Raw genomic sequence first — 26035 nt, 5'->3', positions numbered from 1 at the left:
GGTGAGCGTGGCTAAAGTCTGGCCATCCAACCAGAGTTGAAGCCTGACTGAAAGAAGGCTGTGCATTTATTTCTTACTTTATAAATGTTATCAACCGCTGAAAAAGAATTACTTCAGCAGTTGTTCCCAAAAATTCAGGGTTAGTTAAAACATTATTATGTGTTAGATCTTGTATTTTGGCAAGACAGTCATGCTTACAGCAAATGAACAAGCACGTGCTCCAAACTCCATCCTAATGTAGACGAAATCGTTTTTCCGTAACACGTTAGATCATTTCAAATTGATAAAGATGGATGTTATCGGGTTGGTCGTTACATTTGCGTGTCTGTAAGTGTTGCACATGTTTCATATTTTCATTCTATGACAATACACATGAATTCATTTAAACTTAATTTTGGTAATGTAGTTTGGCTGAGCATTATGGTCTTTTACAGCAATGTCTTGTTTGAACATATACTGAAAAATGAACAACAGACACAAACTTCTCATGAATCAACCCAAAGAAAGTTCACTTAAAGCAGTTCCAAACAGGGTGATAAATCAAAGAGGTTTTCACGTTATAGAAGGGGAAAAGTATTTGTTGAGATGACTGTGTTTACAGTCTTTTCTGTGTCAGTTTTTGTCCACGGGAACTAAAGCACTGGCCAATTATTGGAAGGAGTGAAGTATGGAGGTGAATTTCAGAGAAAGGGAGAGATTTTAGGTTACAACTGATCTTCTTTTTATAGCTTTTGCCACTGTTTAGTTACTCAGCCAGGTCAACCTTTGGAGCTAGGAAAGCATAAACAGCTAAAATGTCAACGGCGATACGTTGTTGCACATGCAGACAAGAAAAGTGAAGTCACTGCTCTTACCAGGTGGCTACACTGTGCTCGTTTGCTGCCTACCTTTATTTAAACTGGACCATAGTTATATTATAAAAGGTCAAAAGATCAAAGAATGGCCACAATTAATTGCTTAAACCAAAAAACTCAACAAATGTAACTGTTTCACAACACTTTGTGTGGATTGTGAACTATTCTGGGGATTGGTTGTCTCGCAAAACAACTCAAATGAAAGGAACCAGATGTTGGTCTGCCAGTTGTGACGTCTGTTCTGTATTTTATAATTATCTTTTTTTCTTTTCTCTTCAATCTTCAGTCAAACTGCTTATTTTTTTCTTCTGCTTCTCTTCATAGTTTGCTTTTTGGTACCAAAGTGGCTGATTGTGCTGAGACAGAAGAGAATCAAAGAATGATCTGAGTAACAGACCAGCCTTATGTTTACATGCAAGAGTTGCTCACTGGTTCACAATACTTTATGTACAGTATATGTGTACATTATATTTAATATGTCATATACTAGTCTATTCAGAACCATTAAATCAAGTATCTGTACATTTAATAACCTCCGTTTTCTTGGTTTTATTATTATTTCAGCCACTTTCCTCCTCTGTCTCTCTCTCCCTCTCTCGCTCTCTACCTGGGAGAGTCTGCAGGTGTCTGTGGGGGTCTGACTGACTCACAGGTTGAATAATTCACTCGGCCCAAATGAGATCTCACTGACCTTAATGAAGCCATTAATGAGACTCCATGGATTCCGACCGCTGCCTCACACCCATACTGACTCTCTCACACTCCCACACACACTCAATCTCACAAGCAAACATGCATGGAAGCAATGTTATACTGAAGTGAGAGCAGAAGAAGTGGCATGTTCTTCTTTAATGACATGACAGCAGGTTTATTATACAAATGTTTGTGTGTGTGTGTGTGTGTGCGTGTGTGTGTGTTTGTGTGTGTAACGTGTAATACTATAATACTCAGCAAAAGCCAGTGCGAATTTGTAGTCTAAACCATAATTTGTTGTATTGACTTCAGGCTTGGTGAATTAAAGCATTTTGCTTATCAATAATAGACTGTGTGTGTCTTTGTTCAGAACTCTCAGTACTAGTGATCATTACAGCTCACATTCACACTCACAGGTTTTGAGGTTGTTCAATATTCCAAACAACCACACACACAAACTCGGTCGGTGATTTAGTGGGACAAAAGCAGTTTGATCTAATAATTCAGTAATTCAACAAGGCTTTGTGTTGATTAAATAAATAGTGCAACAGAGTTCTGCTACGACACAATCAACAAGATGTGGACACACACACACTCATACGCAGATGTATTAGATGTATTAGACAGACTTGCTGTGACTACTCAGATTGCTAATGAGGCGGAGCTGAGGTGCAAACACAATAGTTTACAGAGGAGTTTCCCAGTTGGATGTTTAAAGCTTCAATTTGTAATCAATAATTCACTTAAATGAAACCTCATGATGAGGATTTGGACAGGATCTGACGGAATTCTGATTAATTTATAGCAAAAAGATTCTTTCTTGGTCAGCTTCCGCACATTGGTGATCTGTCAATATCTGCAGGAGATTAAAAATTAATACAATAAAAAATAAAGATGATGTAGCAAAACTGCTGAGAAAACCTTTTCTCAACCAAGTAATTTCTCAGAGTATCTAAATTGAAAAGTGCTGACCAAGTATGCACCTGTTCAACTTGTTTGTCTTACTAAAGCAGACATGGCAAGAGTCAACATCTCCTCTCCATCACCAAGGCTTTCTTTGCTAATCTCAGAGCAGTGAAAGCAGAGCCAGTGGAAGCTTGTCTGGCATGCTGGTCTTTCAGTTTTCTGTCAAACACTGGAGGTTTATCAACAACTCAAACGTGCAAGTCGTGTAAAAAATTGCTGGATTCTCAGCTTGACAAGCTCAGGCTTTCTTAACGGGATGTGGACATTGAAACGCTGGCCCCATGCAGATTTCCTTAGCTCATTGTCACAGTTGGAATATACAACTGCAACTACAGGATGGCAGTAATTTAAAGGATGGATGAAAAGAAATGATACACTTTTTTGACAGAATGCTGTTGAGCACAAAGAGATTGCTTTTAATTGGTGCTTCATTTTTTTGTTCACTTTTAGATTTCACAGGACAAGCACAGCCAGCCTGCTTGCCCTTACACAACACCAATAAAGCTACTTTCAGCTGTTCTCTTATTAACTTTCATTTTAAAGAAAAGAACTAAACAAATTTCTTAAGATTATTTAGAAAATGTATCTTAAGTAGTAACTGCTGAGTAACACGTCAATGATTTTTTTCACTTTGCTTAACAAACTCTAGTAATCATTAAGTACTGAAAAACCACTGGGTCAAGGCAGTTTATTAGTTACAGTTACCCATATGCTTACAAAATTATGTATATATTATACTATAAAATTATATAAATTATATAAAATTATATATTATGGACTGTATAAGCATCAAAAAGTATAATACACTTTCTTAGAGGTATTTGTATGGTGTATATGGCATTGATTTAAAAAGTATGCTTAGCATATTATAATAATCTGTCTCAGATATTGTTACTTTCTTTTACAGTATCTGCATAAACACACGTATAGATCAGCTTTGTAGACAAGAATGAAGCAAGTTTACCGTCTAAACAACGATATTATCTTTCATGTTTGCAAGGATACATGCAGCATGTTTGAGACTTATCATATTTGTGGGTTTTCCTTCACAACCTCTGCAAAACGTCAGTTCTCCCAGCCTTTTGACCCCCTCCACACTCAACACAGCTCAGCATACTACGCTGGGAGAAGCCACTCAACCCAGTCATTTATATTTTACCACAGCTATCTATAATGGAGAGAGCTTAGAGACAACCATTTAACATGCTAGGGTTACTTGGCTAGGGAAATAATGCAGAAATGTATTTTTATAGCTTTTATATGCACCAAAACATATGCAGACACACACACTGCAGGACATATCTAGGGCGACATGAAAGACTTTGTATAATAAATTAACATAGTCACTACAACGAAGCGTGCTGATTTGTGAAGCTCTGTTTTGAACTTTTTTTTCACTTTAGTAATTTGGGGTTTTGCTGATGACACAAGTGACCATATTTGGATGACAGGCTGGAATGTGAACTTGTGACCTACCAAACTGTATCTGCAGACTTTAGTTTCCAGTTTTGGCCTAAAATAGGGTTGTTTTTTTTTTTTTTCATCCTGGACATTAAACTTGCACCAGCATTGATTTAAAGTCAGAAACTGTACAAAAACAAAACTGTACAGTTCTTACAATGCAGTGATAAAAGTAGTGAGCCACCTTTACACCAGGAGATACTTGGCCTTGATGCTCTGGGTGCACAGTTCTTATGGTAAATGGACTGGTTCTTATATAGCGCTTTTCTACTCTTTCTGAGCACTCAAAGCTGTACACAACTTGTACATTCACCCATTCGCACAAGCACATTTTTCTAAGTAACATTCACACACACATTCATACTCTGATGGATGCATCGGAGAGCAATTTGGGGTTAGTATCTTGCCCAAGGATATTTGGCATGCAGACTGGGGAAAGCAGGGATCGAACCACCAACCTTCCGATCAGTAGATGACCGACTCTACTCTACAGCCACCCCAATGTGGTAGAGATATGGTGATGTAGAGATATGGTGATGCTAACATCTATTGGTAAATGGTAGATAGCAGTATTTGTATAGCACTTTACTAGTCCCCTCTAGGGACCCCAAAGCGCTTTACACACCCAGTCATCCACCCGTTCACACACTGGTGCAGGCAAGCTACAGTTGTAGCCACAGCTGCCCTGGGGCAGACTGACAGAAGCGAGGCTGACATATTGCACCATCGGCCCTTCTGGCCAACACCAGTAGGCGGTAGGTGAAGTGTCTTGCCCAAGGACACAACGACTGAGACTGTCCGAGCCGGGACTCGAACCGGCAACCTTACGATTACAAGACGAACTCCCAACTCTTGAGCCACGATTGCCCTATTGAGGCAGTTACTGCAGTTACTGAGTGAGGAAAGCAGTGGTGACTTAGCTTTATGTGGTCTGCAAGGTTGTGGTTGCTGTGGTTTGCAATAACACCACTTACAGTTGGAATATCTAGGAGGAAGGAAATTTACGAACTGAAGTGTTGACATTATTCATGCTGTTACAGTGTCAGCTCTTGAGAAAACCCCATTCCTTCAAAGTGAAGTGAAGGCAGACTGCATGGCAAAGTGGTTGATTTTATACACCTGTGGCAATGGAAGCTTTCGCACAAAATAGTTTTCCATATAGTGAAGGAAAGGCAGAATTAACTATAGAGACAGAAGCTCGTTTTCAGCTATACACATGTATGTAAGGGGGGCTTTTTAACATAGAAGTTACAGGCATGACTTTTTGAGCCTCGCCCAAGTGTCCATTAGAGGAGCTGCAGTTTTAGACACTAAACAATTTTAGCTGTAAAAGATGCTCCAGGGTGTGCAGTGTGCACATTGTAGTATGTGTGAATGTATGTGTGTGTGAGAGAGAGAGAGAGAGTTTCTGTGTGTTGCAGAAAGTAAATTTATCCAAAGGCCATAACAACACTGCCAGTCTCATCTCCTTATGTTGCACAGATATTGGTTGATGTTGAAGACATAAGCAGTTATGTATACAGAACACCACCTGTGAAGGCACTGTGAAGGCGGGCAGATGCAGCTGTTTGTGACTTTAACTGAAGGCCGGTAGTGTTTCATGCATTCTGCCAACACTTTTTGCTATCAGTGATGAAAACTGCCGTGGTGTACAAACTTATTTTACACTAAAAGTGCTTTCACAGGTACATATAATTTATGTGCACGGGTACACATAAGTGGTCCACATGTGCGCATTCGCTGTCAAAATAAAAGACACGCACCAGATAAGAAGTTGCAACGCGTGTTTGCGTACATATAGAAGGCACTGTTTTCGTCCGCTAGAGTGGGATTTTCACAGCATATTCTGCACCACATCTCTGTGCGTTCATCATTTGTTTGAAGCCAGCTCACCTCCTGCAACCACTTTTCCGAGAATGTGCGCTTCTTTTGCGGTTCGGACTCCTGCTGACATTTCTTGGAGGTGGAGGAACACCAAAGTAATTGCTTAAAGAAGCTTGCTTCTTCGACATCTTTAAGAGTTCTAAACAAATGTCTGAAACAAAACAAAATCTTATGTACACAAACGCACGTTGCAACTTCTTATCTGGTGGGCGTCTTTTATTTTGACAGCAAATCCGCATCTGCAGACCACTTATGTTCACCTCTGCTTATGTGGTGATGTTTGCCAAAGATTTATAAAGCAAAAGTGCAAATATTCAAACTCTCTCTTTCTATTTTGGTTTTTCATTTTTCATCACTATATCTACTAATACTTCTCTTACCACCTACCTCTGCACCAGAGGTTGGCCTCCTCATCCTCACAAAAAAGAGTCAAAATGTCAAATTTGTCATGAATTACTTGGTTGATACTTTAGTTTGTGATACAGACACAATAATGCTGAAACATCCTTCAGACACGGAAATATAAAAAATGAATAAATCCAACACAGAAATAAGAAATCGGAAACCAAAATGTCCCATTCTTTACAGCAAGGAAATTTAAAATTCCTATATTTCAGTTTCTGTATTACAGAATAATCAACTTTAACTTCATAAAACACTTTGGCAAAAAGGCTGTCCGAGGGAACAGCATTGTTTGGATTTACAATTTGTCCTCTTATTTTAAATTAATTGGTCTTAAGTTTGAGGGCTCTGAGCTCTCAGGGTGGTAGTTTATATATAAGTGCCCACTATGCACACCCACTCTATAGTCTGGAGCAAGCTTATCATCTGGAATCAAAAGATTTAAATATTTTACTGAACTGAAGAATAATAAAAAAAAAAACCCCACACAAAAACAACAAACAAGCAATAAATAGGCTTCGGAAGCAGAGACATTTCCAGGTTTTGTAAAATGATCGTGTACAGCCCTCCGCCCTCATACAGGTGGATTATGTTTCTTTTATTTTCCACCTTTTAATAACATATATGCATTTATTTGGGTTTGCATTCCACCTGGGAATAACTGTAAACTAAACTTTCTCTATTCGAAATCTATGTTGTTGACACCAAAGCTGTAGCAGCACTGTTTGTGCTGTCAGCAGTGACATGCATCAAACTGCACTGCATTCTTTGATTGTACACTGTAGGTGTACATAAATACAGATGTTTGTCATGCTGCTAGCACATCAGTCAATCCAATGACACTTTATAAATCTATCCTTTTTAAATGGAATCTGTTATTCAGGCTATTATAGCTAACGGAAAATACACTCAAAATCAAATTTGGTTTCCGGGCTTTCTCCCACAGTCCAAAGACATGCAGTTAGTGAGGACAGGCTAATTGGTGATGGTTGTCTGTCCCTATGTGTTAAAGACAGACTGGTGACCTGTCCAGGGTGTACCCTGCCTTTCCCCCCATGGTAGCTGGGATGGGCTCCAGCCCCCCCTCCATGTTTAATATGAGCATCCTCATACATTATATGTTACATTCATGTATAATGTATAAAACAAAATGAGGAAAACCAGAGCAGATCCATACAGAGTATTGTTTTTTGGAGTGAGTACTTTAGACAGCTTTCACTGTCATACAGTGTGGACACCCACTGAGTGCGGCAAGCGTGAGCACACACTCACTGCTTCCAACATAACAGACATGTCATCTCACACACACACACACTAACAAAACTGATGCCAGGAATGACAGGTGGGAGGAAGTGGTCCCTCTGCAGAGAAATGGAGTGATTTCTGTGGTCCAACACATGAGCAGGTGTGAACACACACATGAGGGAGAGTATGCATGAGCAAACACTCACACCATCATACATGTAAATGCACACACACAAAGCTCATCTGAACACCTGCTCATTCAGTGGCACATACACCCTTTTTCTATGGCAAATGATGGAAAGTGTTTGTTGCATGGCCTCATTCTCTTAAAAGGAGCTGGGTCTCTGTTTGTCTCTCATCTCTCATCACTTGCTTCTAAAGTGATCTTTTTAAAAATCATTTTGAAAAACATTAAGAGCTCTATCGTTCATGGCACGCTGGCAACCACCAGAGATATAAACGTGGTCAGTTAGTCACTTTTTTCCCTGTTGCTATAGACACAGCATGCAGTATTCAAAAATGTTGAGGAGAGTTGAATGAAAGGGTGTGTTGATGAATCATTATCCTCTTAGTCATAATGTTCACTGTTTACTGTGAAAATTACAGACGCAAGGGACTGAAAGGTCAAGTAGAGGGATTATTGTCATTTAACGTGATAGCAACCATGTAGGGTCAGTATTGTTTGTCAGCATGGTGTCCTATCATGCAGTTACTCATCCGTCCATGCTCTTCAGCTTATCCTTATCGGGATCGTCGGAGGGGTGCTGGAGCCTATCATAGCTACCACAGGACGACAGACAGGGTACACCTTGGACAGAGCCCCAGTTTGACTCTGCTTTTTAGTTGGTTTGGTTTGAGTATAGTGGAACCCCACCCACTAAAGACAAGAAAAAGATCCCCTTTTCCCTCAAACTTGGATTGTTCGAGCACAAGGAAGTTTGTAGGATAGTGGGTTACAATTTATGGGGTTACTTTCTAAGTGGGCTGAACATTAGGACATGTTCAAGCGTTCAGTATGAGAATTTCAGGGAGTGGTCTCATAATAACAAGAGTGCTGGAAGGCCTTAGTGCTTCACAAGAAACATGAATGGGACAGCGGCTCTTTGGAGTTCTGGAACTTTCTCATCGTTAACTTTGAATACTGTTCCCACTGTTTGCTGTAATCTACGAGGTCTACACAGTTTGACTTGAGAGACTCGTGTGTATTATGTCTTGCTGCTGTGAAGACATCTAGAACATATCAGAGACTGGCAGCTGCTTTTTTTCTCTCCAGAAAAGATGTTTTCCTCCTATTGAAACACACCACGCTACATTATCATAAAATTTTATTTTGACTGCATTCAGACATTCTTAGACTTCAACTTCTTTAGTTTTATCCCTCTGTGCTGAGGAGAAAATAAATAAATAGATGTCCTGGGTGCATCTGGACATTCTTATTGATCTTCTTGAAGGAAACACATAGAATTGTGTGACTGCACATTGTTATCTAAACCTCATCCCTGCAGCCTTATTGTTACCAGTACTAGCGTTCTTCCATTCGTCCTTCAAGGCTCTCAGCAGTAATCAGAGGTCACGGCTGGTTCTGCAGTATAAGGCCTTGACATCATTTAGCAAAATCAGTGTCCAGTTCCACTGTGACATAATTACTTCACCTGCTCCCACGAGCTTCCTGTCTAGCTATGCTTGTTACGCTGGGGAAATAGAGTTATCTTTCCTAAAAGAAAATAGTGTTTTTTCTCTGTGGCTGGTTTCTGCTGAATAAATATGATCAATGTCTGCCAGCAAGTTATTTTGCTGAAAACGATATACAGCAGGTGGCCAAATGCAGCATAAATAACAGTCAACTAAGATTCTGATTAAATTAGGATGTGATGGTGAGCAAATCCTGCCTTGAATTAGTATCAAAAACATGTTTCATTTTTGATTTAGCAAAATGATACCGTTAGCAAACCGCAGATGACTGTTATTTACACACAGAGAGCTTGAAATATGAGAGTTGAAGATTTCAGCCATTTAGCTTTCACTCTTAGTGGAAACAACAGTGGAGAACGGCCAGTGGCAGTACAAACAAGGGTCATAGCCACTGTTCTTGGATAAGAATGACCATATGACCTTGGACTGAATTTACATATGTGATGAGGAATTGACCAATCAGTTTTTAAGATCAAAAGAAATAAGAACAGGTACCACAGAGGATCTACTGTTATGTTGGCAGTCATGCAGTATTTGTACTACAGTATTTGTACTACAGTCTACAAACAAGGTTTCCAAATCAAAGTAAAAAACATATATATTTAAATAGTTCTACACAAAATGCATTTGAAAAAAGTGTGATTAGCATGTAGTAGTCACTGATTCCATCATCTCCCAGGAGGTGCATGCCTACTTACCAGTCCGATCTCACTCTAATTTTGGCTTTTATGTTCTAGTGTGGCCATGACAACCATTCTCTGTGTCATGTTGTAGGTTGCCCATGTGAACAGTGCTGCTAATTACCATGAACTTGTCTCTGGTCATGACAGAAACAGGCATGTACACCTGGCCATCTCCAGTAGTCTCTAACTCTTGGCAGTTAGAGAAGCACCACATAAACAAGGCCCACATATGCAATGTGACAAGTTCCAGCTCTTCCCAAACAACATTCCTCCCCTCAGCGAGCCCCTCTTTCTGCATTCATATAGGGGTAGTGACAGATCACCTTGACAGCTCTGCCATAGAGAAATTCTGAAAAATTGTGTGAAAGAATATGTTACCGTGGCTTAAAACTATATTCCAAGGACTTTTTGGAATAAAAATATGGAAGTTGCTGCACAGTGTTGGTCAGCGACCGTCCGGAGCCTGGGTTGGGTCCTTGTAGCCCTAGTTCTGGTAGCCAAAACCAGCTGTAGTCAACAGTTACATGCATACTTTTTTTTGCTGTTCTTATTGAACAGTCCCATTATGAATTATTGACCTTTTATTTATTTTTTTAAAAGAAAAGGTTTATGGGATATTTAAAAAAGAAAAGATATTTTGAGTGGTGGTTCAAAAAACAAAGAAAAAACACTAGATTAATTGGTGGAGTAACTGATGGACAAACGTAAACTTGGCATTTAAAATGTCAGTCTATGCGTGGAGGTGGGGCTAACCATCAGCAACCACAGCCATTTGTTCCAGAAGAATGAATAGTATATAATTTCCACTTTATGTGAACTTTATAAAGCTTTTGAACTTTTATAAGTTAATAAACATTATGGAACAATATCTGTTTTTAGCTGAAGGAGGTAGTCGACCTCTTCGAGATTTCATGCAAGAAGACATGATTTCAAAAAAAGTGACTGTTAGGATGCCTGGGTCGTTGACCCAGGGGTTTTGAGTTTATTATATTATTTATAATTTCTAGTCTTTGGGTTTTCGTTAGAGTCATGTCTTATGGTTTGTCTCTGTGTAATCCTTAGTTGCTGTCTCCCCTGTCTGCTATATCCCCGTGTCCAGTCAGTGTCTGTGTCTGCCCTGGTCCCACATCTCTGTTCCCTCTGTTGTAGTGCCTGCATGTGAGTCTGTGTCTTTTGTTCAGTCTGTGTTATGTGTTTCCTGTTTTACTTTGAAGGTCTCTGTCTTATCTCAGTGTGTTCAGTTTACGCTTCCTTGTCTCGTCAGTTCTGATTTGCCCCAGCTGTGTTTCCCTCCTGTTGTCCATTCCCTGATTGCTCCCTCTATGTATTTAAGCCCTGTGTTTCAGTTTGTCATTGTTGCGATCTACCGTTTACCTAGCTGTGTGTTCTGTCAGTCTGTTCGTGTAAGTTATTTTTGGATACTCAGTTTTGTTGTTTTTTTTGAGTTTAACATTAAAGCTGTATTTAAGTTCACCTTTGATTTCCTGAGTCTGCATTTTGGGTCCTTCATGTCACCACCCCTGCGTGCACACAGCCTTCACATAACAGTGACAGAGACTACATTTTTTTTTAACACCAGTCAACGACCCTATTTCAGAAAAAAAAAATGGGACACTGCGTAAAGTGTCAGTAAAAACAAAATGCGATGATTTGCAAATCTTATAAACCTGTATTATTCATAACTGACAACAGAAAACACATTAAACATCTAAACTGAGACATTTTTGTATTTCATGAAAAAAATATCTCATTTTGAATTTAAGGCCAGACTTGAAATACATCATCATCTACAGTACACAGTGTCATTAAACTTCTGAGAATCTGATGGCATCTCTGTGTGAAAAGGAGAAGGTCGGCACTCCATTGTGCTCAATTGAATCAATTTGTTTTGGAATATATGAACAGTGCCTCATGCACTGGAGAGTGGAGGGCTTGCACACATTTCTCGGTTCAGAGCAATATATGCTCCCAGCCAGATGACATCTTTTTCAGCTAAGACCTTGCATATTTCAGAAAGACAATGCTGAGCTGTACGCTGCATTTATTACAGCAGCACGGATTTGTAATAGAATAGAAATGCGAGTGCTGAACTGGCCTGCTGGGATACTACACAGCAGTAATCATGGCCCTGTTGCTGCCGTCCAATTCAAAATGAATGACTATCTGATTTATTGTTTATGTTCTACTGTGAATGTGAGGCTATGAGATTTGCAAATTATTGAATTATCCTTTTATATAAACTTTACCCAGTAATTTTTTTAGGAATTGGGGTTGTTCATGAACAACACCGAAAAATGTGTAAAAGTGCCTCCAGACAAAAAAAAAAAAATCTTTAAAAGAAAAATTAAATGTTATCCATCTGAAAATATTCAATATTATCTCATCTTTCCTCGGCTGAGGAATGGCCTTGAATGCGGGTTACTGCAGCAAAACTACAACGAAATCATAAGTCTTGCACCTACATTATTTATGATGGTGAATAGATTGTGTTATTAGAGAGATGCCACAAGCTGAGAAATAGGCTGCCTTCCAAAAACTCTGCCTGGTTGTTGTATGCTGAGTGGTTTGTTAGGGATTCATAGGAGAAGGGACCAAGGCTGAAAGCCACTGTTTGCTGTTCGATTTGACCTTCAGATTTGCCAAACCCTATTTGTTATGGGGCTGGACACTGATAGAGATGTATTCCAACCAAGTACCACCTCCACATGCATACAGTGCACACACACACACATGCACACAAATTCAATCCACTTAGAGACTAAGGCTCTTATGTAAAATTCTTAAATTATTCATAAACATGGATTCATTCTGGCTTGTACCTTTTGGAATTAAACTAAATGGATGGTTGTGTTTTGTGTGTGTAGGCACTGTGCGGATTTGGTTGCAGGAAAATCCTCCTAATTTGCCACACTTGAAGCATGAAATCATTCAAGTATCAAATGTGTAACTTGAGCGTTCACACTATTTATAGAGGCACTGGAAAATGTCTTAAGTGTACTTTTAATGGGTATTATTACATTCTGACATGAGCCATTAGTTTTCCTCTGACAGAGGGGAGAATCAGCTTAAAATCTTGGGGATGTGTAAGTGTTTGTGTAACCTGTGGCTTTGCAAAACGCGGATGCTATTGTATGTTTAAGTATACACAGGAGTATTAACCATGATAAATTAGCCAGACACATATCTGTACACAACCACAGTGGATTTAAATCAGACAGTTAAGGTGTGATTCAAGTGCAGACTTTCAACTTTTACTCGAGGGATTTAAAATTGTTAGCATTAACAAGTTAGCAGGTTAGCATTTTCACATTGAAAATTGGGGGACTGTGTATGAAAATCAAAGGCTCAAAAGTAATCAGACAAACTAACATCATTATAAATATAAGAAAGATTTGTAACACTTGGCTGAGTCAATAATTTCCTAAGTCGAATGCCAAAACCTAAAAACCATGAACATAATCAAATGATGCATTGCCTCCCCCGAGATGCTCTGCCAGGCGGTCACTGCAGACTCTCTCTGACTTATTCTATAACTGAAAAGCATCAAGTCATTGAAATAGCCACTAACGATATCCCATTTCCTTACATTGAGAAACTCTTAGGTTGCTTCTACAGGGTGCTTCTGGCTCTGAAACAAGGTTTTGATGATTTTTTCCCCCCATTCGTCCCACTCACGAGTCAGATCATCAAACAAATTTTAATATTACACAAAGATAACGAGCCACTCCTGGGAACGTTCATGACTGTTTCATTTTTTTCTGTTTGTGAATCTGTCACAAAGAGTGAAAGGACTCAAGCGCAGGACTCTGTGAGCTTGGAATTAGAAGGCAAAGGTTTCTTACAACAACCACTAAGTGTACAGTGTGAGGGGAAAAGGAGCTCCAGGAGTCCACGTGGAAGGAAAAAGCGCACCACACTCCGCTACTGTCACACACGCCATTCTCCTCTTCTGGGCACCCCACACTGTCAGAAACACACACAATCTCCAAACTCACACTCAGGTAGGGATGGGTATTGATAAGATTTTCACGATTCCGATTCCATTTTCGATTCTGTTTAACGATTCGATTCTTTATCGATTCTCTTATCGATTCTTTTTAAAAAAGGAGAACACTAAGGTCTAATAGCTTAGAACTTTGTTTTATATCTTCTCTTTGAACAAGATAGAAATTTAGGAGTAACATGGCCTTACAAACCCAACAGTGAGATCTTAAGAGATCCACAGCCTACGGCTCTTCAATGGGGTGTCACAGGGTCCCCAGGAAAGAAAAATTGTAAATGTAAAATAATAAAATAAATATTCTTCTGTACCAATAACAACGTATAACATCAATTATTCTGTAGCAATTACACAAGAATATCCAGTAATGTCCCTGCCTACAATTAAACACATTCACTTACCGAAAATCATCTGCTGTGGCAAATGGGTGCAAACCTTTGACCACAAACTTAGTCACTGCTCGGTGACATTTGTCTATCCTAGCCTGAAAGGAGACGCTAACGGTAGACTGCAGTGAGAACTGCCAGCATCTGAGCCAGACTCTGTCTGTCTCTCTCATCATGGTCATCTAAATGCACAGTAATGGCAGGTTTTGTAATAAGGCAGATCGCGCTAACATAATATGCACTGTTAGTTGATTATTTACCTGCCGCATTAACGGGAGAGGACATGCAAACGTTACTGCTGCTTGACATTCATTCAACATGACATTCATTTAAGGTCATCGTGTGTTTTGTGAGCAAATGCTTTTGCATATTCGTAGTGTTTCCTCCCTTAAATGAAATATCTACTTTGCAAGTATTGCAAGTTGCCCTGTTGTCATCCATTCTCGTAAAGCAAAACCAAACTTTTGAGCGTTTGAGCCGCTTAGGCGGCGTGTTTCCTGCCAGGTAAATGACGCTCCGCAACGTGGTGACGTCATTCGGGGCGACTGGAATCGATAAGGGAATTGTTTGCAAAAATGGCAAACAATTCCAAGGAATTGAAACACTGGGAACCGGTTCTCAACAAGAACCGGTTTTCGATACCCATCCCTACACTCAGGTATCCAGGGAGGAAACAGGGACAGGTCCAGGGAAATTTGGACAGGCAATTAGAATCCAGTAACGATGAAGGAAAAGAGATCACACGAGTTGGAGAGAGCCGGGGCTTCTTCTTCTTCTTGTAAGTATTATTGGCGGTTGGCAAACAACTGCATGGTGCATTACCGCCACCACTGGTATGGAGTGTGGACAGGGATCACGCTAAACTCCCCCCCAAAAAAACTTCATATCCTTCCAAACAATCTTCCTTCTCTCAAAAGCTGAAACAAAGCCTGATAATATTTATTCCCCGACTCCTTCTGTAACAACCCAACAAGATCCAATTTCATATTAATGTTACTGCAATTTTGGACCAATCGTCTCCTCTCTACCTTACACTTCCGACACTGCAAAATAACATTATCCAAGGTTTCCTCCTCTCCACAATAATCACATTTCCCTGAATTATGTTTCCCTATCAAGAATAGTGTAGAATTCAATATGTCCAAATCTCAGTCTTGACACCACCACCTCCTCTCGCCTACTCCTTCTTGTGGCTCTCCTTACTCCCACCCCCCTTTGAATTTTATATAACCACCTTCCCCTCTTTCTTCTTCTCACTAATTCTGCCATCTACCCCTCATTTCTAAGGGCCAGATCAACTATCCTATGATTAGTGGCTTCCTTTGCTAACCTATCCGCTGCTTCATTCCCCCTTACCCCATAGTGAGCCGGGACCCATACAAACACTACTGACAGACCCATCATATGTATCCTGTAAAGAGTTTGCTGAACCTCTATTAAAATATCTGATCTACCTTGCGAATGACCGTTCTGTAGACTGACCAAGGTTGCACTTGAATCTGAACAAATAATTGCTTCCAATGGCCTTCCACCCACTGTACCGCTAATAGAATTCCTATCATTTCTCCTGTAAACACAGACACTCCATCATTAATCCTCTTTCAGTCCGGAATTACTACTGCTACCCCCACTTGACTAGCTGGATTCTTTGAAGCATCCGTAAATACTTGCACATACCCACAATACTGTTCAATGTAACCCTGAACTGAATTTGAGTCTAGACCGCCTGCCCTGTCCTTACTCTTCTGGCGCAATAAAGCAAAATGGTTATTGAAATCTTATAGCTTACTTCAGTTCAGTGAAGTAAAGTCCACGTGTATTAAAGGACCTTTTAGTTGGTTATTTATACATTTTCACTTCAGTGAAGTAAGCTATAAGTAAGCTTCAGCAACACTGTACATTTCCACACAGCATAATAATTGGATAAATGAAGTGCAACAGTACAAAAGTAGATTAAAGGTTCTTGCAGTTCTGACCAACCGCAGCCTTCCAAATGCATGCTGTGTGTAGAGCAGGTTTAAGTTACACTCGTTGGCATTTGTACTAACATTCAAAAGAGTATATAATATAATGTGTTGTTCCATTGTAAAATAACTGAATCTAGTCATAAAATTAAATACTTTTTTTTTAAATGAAAAAAAAAAGCGGTGAAGTTCTAGTTCTCTCGCCTCTGTCAGTGCGCCCCAGGGTGGCTGTGGCTACAATGTAGCTGCCATCACCAGTGTGTGAATGTGTGTGTGAATGGGTGGACGACTGGATGTGTAAAGCGCTTTGGGGTCCTTAGGGACTAGAAAAGCGCTATACAAATACAGGCCATTTACCATTTACCATTCTAGAAGTTCTAGAAGTTCACTGTAGACTTTGGATCCAGCTGGGAACGCTGGGTTCTTGGACCATTAGGAACTGGTGGAAAAGAGCTGAGATGAAATGTTGATCATCAACTAAAGTGGATTGTACAAACTAGATGTGTAAAAGAGGCAAAAGTACATATAGCAGCATATTGTTGAAATCTCCCAATTCTTTGAATCTTTGGGCTGAAGGAAGGACAATACTCGGTGTATAAATGCTCAATCAATAGTCCTTTATTTCCATACAATTTTCACACAATGAGCATAAACAACCATCCGGATGGGGAGAGATGCATGAGAGGGTCACAGCAAGTCTCAAAATGGTGATGTGTTACACAGCTTTTTATACTTTCTACTAGCCCCCACCTGGTTGTAAACCTAAACATTCACAGTCTCTCTTATCTGTCATGGCGCCTAAGTTATGACCTCGGGCTCCCTGTCTTTCTACCTCCTACAAGGGTGGGGGCACAGAATGTGGTCTGTTTCTTCTTATTATCGGCACAAGGTCTTTTGCACACAACATTCTCAGAAAATGATTTAAGCAGTCTGACATGACAAGAAAACAGTGTAAAACATTCACAGCCGATAAATGGTGGCACCCACCTGTCTAACAGAACCCAAAGATGGTCACATTCTTTTAATCCCCAAAGATATACTTGAACATTTGTCTAACCTACTACCAAAATATACTGGAACATTTGTCTATCATACTACGAAAATATACTACGAAGATGGTCATGTTCTTTAACCTAATCTCACAATTCCCCCTTTGATCTCTCTTTAGAGAGATCACTTACAACATACATTCTAGGGTTGACATGAATTAAATGTAGATGAAAGGCTCGTCTGTTTACATCTCTCCCTCACAGAAGGCTTCTCTGCAGAGCATCAAATCTGCATGGCAAAGTGACACACTTTAGGTGATCTTCATCCTTGGGAAAAGTGGTGTCAACTATTTCCCAGTCTCCTAGTATTTGTGCTTCACACAGAAACACAATTCCATCACTGGATTTCCTCTGCGCTGTCACTTTTAGAGCTTGGCACGCTCTCTCCATCCCTCGAGTTGTCACACGTCCAACGCTGCTGAAGATTTAAGGCAGAGCACGTCGTACACCTTAGTTGTCTTCCTCAATGTCAACGATGAATCTCTCATTTTATTTAAAATCCTGCTGTGGGAAGTCTCCTCTCAATCTCCTGGAAGCTCAGTAGCACAGCTCTCTGTGTGATGTCTGCTGTGCTGAAGATGATCTCTGATCCTCCTGCCTCTCTCCTGGCCTCAGCTCCCATCTTGTGGACGATCCTCTCAGCCACTCCTTCTCGTCATGGCACCTCACGACATCTACAGATTAAAAAAAATAACACTCCTCTCCCCACATGGCTTCCACCATGTGTCAACTCCCCAATGGGACATGTACAAGAATGTTGCACATTCTCTTTAAAACAATCTCCAGGGTTTCCCACTTGGAGCAGCCATACTCCAACCTGTAACCCTGTGTAAAAACATTAATCAGCAGTTACATGTTCAGCCTATTTAATTCCCAGCTCCACCTGGAGCCTGTATCCTGGAAGACAAATCTGTTAAATCAAACTTCACATTTGCAACCAACTGTAGATCATAAGAGTGATAAAGTATTCAGCATAAAAGACAAGTATCATGTGCAGGTTTTCTCCAATCATTAAATCACTATTATTACCATAATTTGTCCCAAATCATGAATCATCCCAATTTATTCCACAATTTAATCTGTGACTTCCCTTAAACTCCACCCATTTTATCCCTATGAGCTCAGTAGTGGCTAGCTAATGAGTTCATATTCAACTATTCCATAAACACTGCATCTCTTATTTGTTTCCTCATGCCACTTGTCTGTTTTCTGCTGAATCCTCTACATCCACACTTAGAAAACACAAACATTAGGAGCACACATAGTCAATCCTGGTGGTCAGGCGCAGGTGGATAGGTTCCAGAGGTGGCGTAAAAGGCCATAAACTTAAGCCTGCTGTAAAAGGAATGACACTGGTTTCAACACAGGAAATTTCTCACGTTATTCACATCGTCAAAGTAACCTTCAACATTTTCCCAACAACACAGTGTAACAGCATCATCAATCCTGTAGTAGAGAAACAAACATCAACCAATTGTTCTGTTATAAATCACATCATCAAATCACATGAAGAACTGTAATGCTGTAGAGAAGAAAATGCAAATGTTAGCGCTTCGCAGATGTATACACACTTTCTCACAGTAATCTCTGTGAGCAACACAAGCCCATGAATAACACACCCCTGGTAGATTCACAAACACAGAAAGTGGCATTTACAAGTTAAATCATCACGCAACCTCGAATGTTGCTGTCATCTTTCTGCTCCTGTAAAAAGAAACATAAATTCATCCACCCTTTTGTCCTGTCTAGGTGGAGGTAAACTTTGAGTCGTGGTCAAGTCTTGTCAGCTTCCACCAGTCAGTCAGTTTGTTTTTATTTCCATTCATTCCTTCATTCATCCATTCTCTCTTTCTTTGCTGATAGTGGAAACCATCGCCGCATTTGATTTCCACCCTCAGCAAAATGACGTCATTTCAAAAAGAAAAAGAAGAACTTTAGGTCGGATTACCTCGCTGAATCCTTTTTAGGCAGGGACTCTCATTTTCTAATTGTCCCAAATAAGTGGCTTTCTCCAGAGCCCATTTTAATGTGGAGAAACTCACTTGCAACAATTTTCTCGATGACGTGTAGCGCTTTTAATTCCCGACGTGCAGATCTGCTTAAAGAAAAGAAATTTACAAACAAAAATCAGTGCACTGTTCAAAAAATAAAAATTAAATGAAAAATAACAGACAAAACTGAAAAACAAAAGTAAATAAAAAATACAGAAGCCCGGTCTTAGGACTTGTCACAGAATATTCTTTTTCTTATAGGTGAGAAAACACCAAATCAAAAACTTGGTTCCCCATACTTCAGAAACAAAAACAAAACAAAACAAAAACAAAAAATCTGCTAGTTTCACTCTTTTAAACTCTGGCAGCAGGATTCTGTTCACCCCTGCTGTCATGTTCCCCAAAATAATACTAATTAAGTCGTCTATGTATCATTTCTCAACCCACTCAATAAACCAGACAGGATGATAGTAACAGTATTACCTACTTAAAATTGTTTTTGATCCTAATGAGCTTCATTACATGTGTGTGTGTGTGTGTTAGTCGGGTTAATACATTTTCTATTTCTATGTATCCTTTTATGTACCTTCCCCCTTTTTTCTGAAACAAAACCCTGTTCACTCCAAATTTTGTTTCAGAAACATCTAAATGAAAAACTCTGACATAGTCAGGCACAGCTAAACCCCAAATGCTTGCAGGTTACCATCAGCAACCACACTGTGTGTTGTTAACCCCTTCTACAAATACCCTCTTTGGATGTGTGCGACTTTGTGTATGATTTTGTGTTATCTCTAGTGCATATCATGTGCATGTGTGGTGTCACTTTTCCATTTTTCTAACAGTACATTTGCATACCTCAGTGCTTGTCTTCCTCCCCCTTTTGTGGTGGTCTGGACACTGTGTCAATCCTCCACTTCCAGGCAGTCGTTTGTCTCCCTGGATTCCTTAACCCAATTTGATTCCCCAAACTAAAACAGCAGCCTCAGTTCTCTTCTGCTCCTTTCTCTCCGTTCTTCTCTCCCACTTTTCTGTCCAATGGCAGTCAGTTCTTTTCAGCTTTGTCCCATGTATCTCTTTGTCCCACTGTCTCTTTCATTGCCATCTCGCTCCAAACATGGCAAATGTCAAACTCAGACAGTCTTCTCAAAAGTCCTTCACACACAGTGAGGTTGCAGCTTGCTGGAAACACATCTCCATCCATCCAATCTAGATGGTGGATCTTCTCTTTCTGATGTCGTTTGCCCACAGTGCTGCTGGACCTCTCTGCTCAGAACTCTGGTATTGTCTCTTTGGACTGCTGTCCACTGTTGATGTTCATGCTCGTGCTTTCTGGAACTGCACTCGGTGTCTTCAGGGAGAGATTAGCTTCCTTGGAGCTTGCTTGTTCAGGATGAGGACGGGAAGCTGCAAAACAATTCAGCCAAAAATTCTGGCTGGGTGTTTCTATTTTATTTTTCTAATGATTTTAACCTATAATTTTCTTCCGACTGCTGCCCGTGGAGAATTGATCCAGGTCCTTCCCCACCTGTAAACGACAGACTGAGAGACTTTCATTATTCACTGTGACTGCAGATGTTTTCATCACTCCTAAAGCAACACATCTCTACTTATTTTGTTTGAACTCTACTGACTTCAAACCCCCAAAAATGAAATTTTTATTTGATCTTAACCGCAAACACAAAAAATCTTCTTGATGTTGTTATTAATTCTTTTCATCCAAAACACTCCAAATTATTTTTTGTTTTGTGTCCAGTAGGGGAAGAAGGTGACCTGTAGTGTCACTGCTTCCCCCAGTTGGAGACAATTTCCCACTCACACTTCCACACTTTTTATTTTCTTTGTTTTCATCATTTTCTTTTTTACCTCATTGTTTTACACCCACACATTAACCTGTTAACTCATTCCTCCAACCTCATTTTCCTTTCACCCCAACAGCTCTCATACAGTCAGTAATCAAATTCTCCATTCATCCTTGAATACTTGGTCACCTTTAAATGTCACTATTAGTTTGATCAATTTATTTATCATTACTTTGACGCTAATCCACTTTTAATTCTCTTTATTTACTTTAGTTCATTTTCTCCTATTTGATCACTATGATTTCTTGACTATTATTATTTCACAGAAAATCAACTAATCTACTTTGTCTCCCTATTTGTTATCAAGGAATGCACACACTCTCGCGGGCTGGTCACTCGCCCCCACCTTTTCTTTCTCTCTCACACACACGCACATTTTACTCTTCGTTCGTTCCGCCTGTGAACCCGGCCCTCGAGGCTCGCTCACACACACTTCATACTTCTCGCAGTCCCATACAAACTTTCTGCGAGGCACTTCTGCTGATTCAGGACAACGCCCTAATCAGAACAAAGAGCGGGTGCCGTCCGCTCTTATACACCTCAACCTAACTAGGACAATTAGGCTCACGATCTTCAGATCGCGCCACATTTGCCTCACGATTTATTCAAACTGCGCCACGGACTGGATACCGCAGTTTCTCTTCCCCATAAAAATAAAACCAAATTAACCCCCCAATTGACTTCACAGTTTGCAACAATTCGCGACACGGCCTCCTGCCGCAATTTCTGCACACCACAAACACACACTTTTAGACACAAATTCTTTTTGTTACTTTAATTGACTCCCGTACTTCAGACGAGACGCCGACTCTAACGGCGCTTTCACACACACTACACACCTCCAACTCTCTTTCTCTCTCTCCTTTTTTTTTTTTTTTTTTTTTACACCACAGAGTAATACACCCAATTCAGCCCGTCTATCTCTATGTGGCTCCAAATGCCCTCTTTATTTAATTTAACACTCGTCAGGGGACAGGCAAACAACAATTTCAACCACTGAAATGAGGAATACAACCTTTTTCAACCTTTTTAACCTTATTTAACCTTTTTCTCTTACTACTCTTAGAACTCAACCTTTGTTCGCAAAATGTGTCTTGTTCTATGTTCTATTCCAGAATAAATGTAAACCCGTGATTACACAAACGTTTTCAGTATTATTCTGTAGCTATGCAGGAGTCCTCAGTTCCCAAGTCACCACCTCAGCTAACCAGACGCCGCTGGACCTGACTGCGTGTCCACAGGCAGGGGGGTTGCCACACCATGAACAAAACCAATTTCCACAGGTCCACTAGGCATCAACCTTTGATCCTAAAATGTGTCTTTGCTCTAATGTCCTCCCATTCACACATCAACCGTCACTGTCACCATGTTCATATTTCACACACAGAAACACAGCAAGCGCGTCTCATCAGCAGTAATACACAGAAACACCACAAGCGCGTCTCACCAGCAGAAACACACACGGAAACCTCTGAGCTCACCTTTGAAAATGCAAGCGCACCATAAGCCAGATTCTATTTCACCTCTATTTCATATTCTACACTTTGGCCGCATTTTGGAAGTTTTTCCACATTTCTTGCACAGAAGCCAGTCATAGACAAAATTAATTATGTAGGGTAAAAGTGGGCTGCACCCTAGTCTCAACGTAGAATGTGATTAGTATCTTGCTAGAGCCAGTTCCTATAACACACTTGATTTCTAGTCTCAACGTAGAATATTTTTAGTATCTTGCTAGAAAATTCCTATAACACACTTGAATTCAGCCTCAACTTATGTTGTTAGTATCTTGCGCCGAAAACCAGACACCAACAATTTAATTTGAAAATACGTGTAACTCAGCGAACAGATTAATTTGGAAAGCCCAATATGCACATTTGGTATTCATAATACAACAGGCTGTGCTTACCTTTTTATGTTTGGACCGTCCTCTGTTCGCCTCACCCCACGATCTCACCACAGGCCAAATCTGCCCCTCCTCAGCACACCAAAGATCCGGGTCACCGGCACCAAGTTGTTGAAATCTCCCAATTCTTTGAATCTTTGGGCTGAAGGAAGGACAATACTCGGTGTATAAATACTCAATCAATAGTCCTTTATTTCCATACAATTTTCACACAATGAGCATAAACAACCATCCGGATGGGGAGAGATGCATGAGAGGGTCACAGCAAGTCTCAAAATGGTGATGTGTTACACAGCTTTTTATACTTTCTACTAGCCCCCACCTGGTTGTAAGCCTAAACATTCACAGTCTCTCTTATCTGTCATGGCGCCTAAGTTATGACCTCGGGCTCCCTGTCTTTCTACCTCCTACAAGGGTGGGGGCACAGAATGTGGTCTGTTTCTTCTTATTATCGGCACAAGGTCTTTTGCACACAACATTCTCAGAAAATGATTTAAGCAGTCTGACATGACAAGAAAACAGTGTAAAACATTCACAGCCGATAAATGGTGGCGCCCACCTGTCTAACAGAACCCAAAGATGGTCACATTCTTTTAATCCCCAAAGATATACTTGAACATTTGTCTAACCTACAACCAAAATATACTGGAACATTTGTCTATCATACTACGAAAATATACTGCGAAGATGGTCATGTTCTTTAACCTAATCTCACAATATGGAGGGTTCACACACAGGTGTATTAATGGACCTTTTAGGTGGTTATTTATACATTTTCAGATCTGGTGGCTCCATCGTGTAGGGACATCTACATTAAGAAACGAACCATCCCTGGTACAGTCCTAGGACACTCGTAGAGGGTTGTGTCAGGAAGGCAATCAGATGTAGAAATCTTCTAAAACATGTGAGCTGCTCTTGTAAATAAAGCAGAGGTCAAAAGTAGTTGTCAGTGAGTGACTGATTTAAGCTTGGCTCTTAATTTGAAAGTTCAGTTACTGCTAGTGTGCCACCTCTCTAAGGCAATAGAAATATAACTCAGCTGCTTAACCAAAAAGGACTCATCCCACACTCAAAGTTACTCCAGGCCCCCTGTCTTGCATCTGGAAGTCACTGGAGACCTATGAAGTGGAGCACCACTTTAACCAGAACATGCAGCAGCTGGTTCATTTATGTGCTTGTAGGCTGAGTTCATAGAGGCTGCAGAACAGAACCAGCACTACTGTCAGAGGCTGCAACTGAACACAGTGATGTTGGACTTCATGTACAGCAGGGGTCGGCAACCCTAGGCACGCGTGCCACAGCTGGCATGCAAAGGGTTAACGAATGGCACGACCATAGCTGGACTGGCCATCGGGCATACCGGTCATTTGCTCGGTGGGCCGATTATTTTGGGGTTTTTTTTGTAACAGTATAAACAGTGAAAGGTGGTGGATTGGCCAGATGCTGGCCGGTGTGTAAAAGTAACTCAGTTGTTTGGCTATGGCGGAGCTTCCACAGATTCAGTAACATTAACAAGTGGTGGAGGCCAGCAGGTGGATGAGGGAGAGGGGAGGCAGAAGGAGCAGAAACCCGAGGCGGCCACCGGTCCGAGTGTCAGGTGAACTGAACTTCAGGTAAGAAGTTTTGACTTGCAGTCTATCTGTGTCAGATATAAACCAAGTTTAGGTGGAGTTTATTTTCATTGAGCTGACTTTTTACAGTCAGTTACAATAACTCGTACTGCGTACTAGCTAGCATGACAGAGTTTCTATACAGCTGGGTGGGTGCTATGATGTTACTGATAGTGAACTTTATTTCATTCATAAGGTTAGTTAGTAGAGTTGCCAACCATCCCGTAAAAAGACGGAATCCTCCCGCATTCAGAGAAAATATTACACATTTCGTGTTGAGCTGAGAAGGGACGCAGTTTGTCCCGTACTTCAGCTAGAATGGAAAAAGACACAAAGCTGGAGTTATTCTGTCTTTGCTGCACAGCTGCCTCTTCTCTCATTCTCTACCCTCTCTCTCCTGTTGCTACTTCAATCATGAAACTGATCAATGATCAGCTGATCGCTTGATGTTGTTGTTAGAATGTATTTAATATTAATTTCTAGTATCAGCTGATGTTTGCTGGAGCCACAGCTGTAAAAGCTGCTGGTCATGATATCAGTTTGGATATCTGGTGAGAGGGAAACATGAAGATGAAACCAGGAGATGCCCTTACTGAATCATCAGAGCTGAACAGGTGATGGAGAAACAGGTTTACCTTTTAGGTGACATGAATGAGTTGAAGGGAAGTTATGAACTGTTTCTGAGAGACAAATAACACCAGGATCCTTTTCTAAGTAGCTGACAGCTGGTAACTGTGCAGGGGCAGGTCTAGCAAAGTTTTGCCAGGGGAGCCAGGTAGGGCATCAACAGGGAAAGGGGAGCACAAAGAAATACTTTCTTATTCTCATTTCAAACGTCTAGTTTTTAATAAATAATTATCTGAATCTTACAACCAACGTTTTTATCTGATGTAAAATGTATAGAAATCATACATATACCAACAAGACAGTGTACATTACTGTCACAACAGTATTTGTTTTCATTCAAAGGCTTTATGGCTTTAATACCTGGTGGGCCGGTCTTTGGTCAAAATGCCCGGGCCGATGTTTTGTCCCAGTCCAGCCCTGGGCACGACACGCAGTGAATTAATCTGAAAAGTTGCATCAAAAAATAAATGGCCGCGCCAGCGGTGCACATCGCAAATCAGCTCGCATAGACACATTAGTTGCGCCGCTTCTTAATGACGGTATCTTAGCTAACAACCCCAACTACCAGATTCAGCTTGTAATTAGCTAAAAATAACTTAGCCTACTGGTGAGAGGGACGTTGCTAGCTTTCCACATTCCGACACTTCCGCTCAGCATCAGCACCACGGAAATAAACGGATACATCCGTAGACTCGAGACTGCGTTTTTGGGACTTTCAGGCGTATGGACCAATGTTTTATTTTCTGATAAAACCAGAAAGCTTTAA

Source organism: Neolamprologus multifasciatus, chromosome 2 (genome assembly GCF_963576455.1).
Source record: "Neolamprologus multifasciatus chromosome 2, fNeoMul1.2, whole genome shotgun sequence".
In the NCBI taxonomy this organism is placed as follows: domain Eukaryota; kingdom Metazoa; phylum Chordata; class Actinopteri; order Cichliformes; family Cichlidae; genus Neolamprologus; species Neolamprologus multifasciatus.
This window is presented reverse-complemented; position numbering follows the sequence as displayed.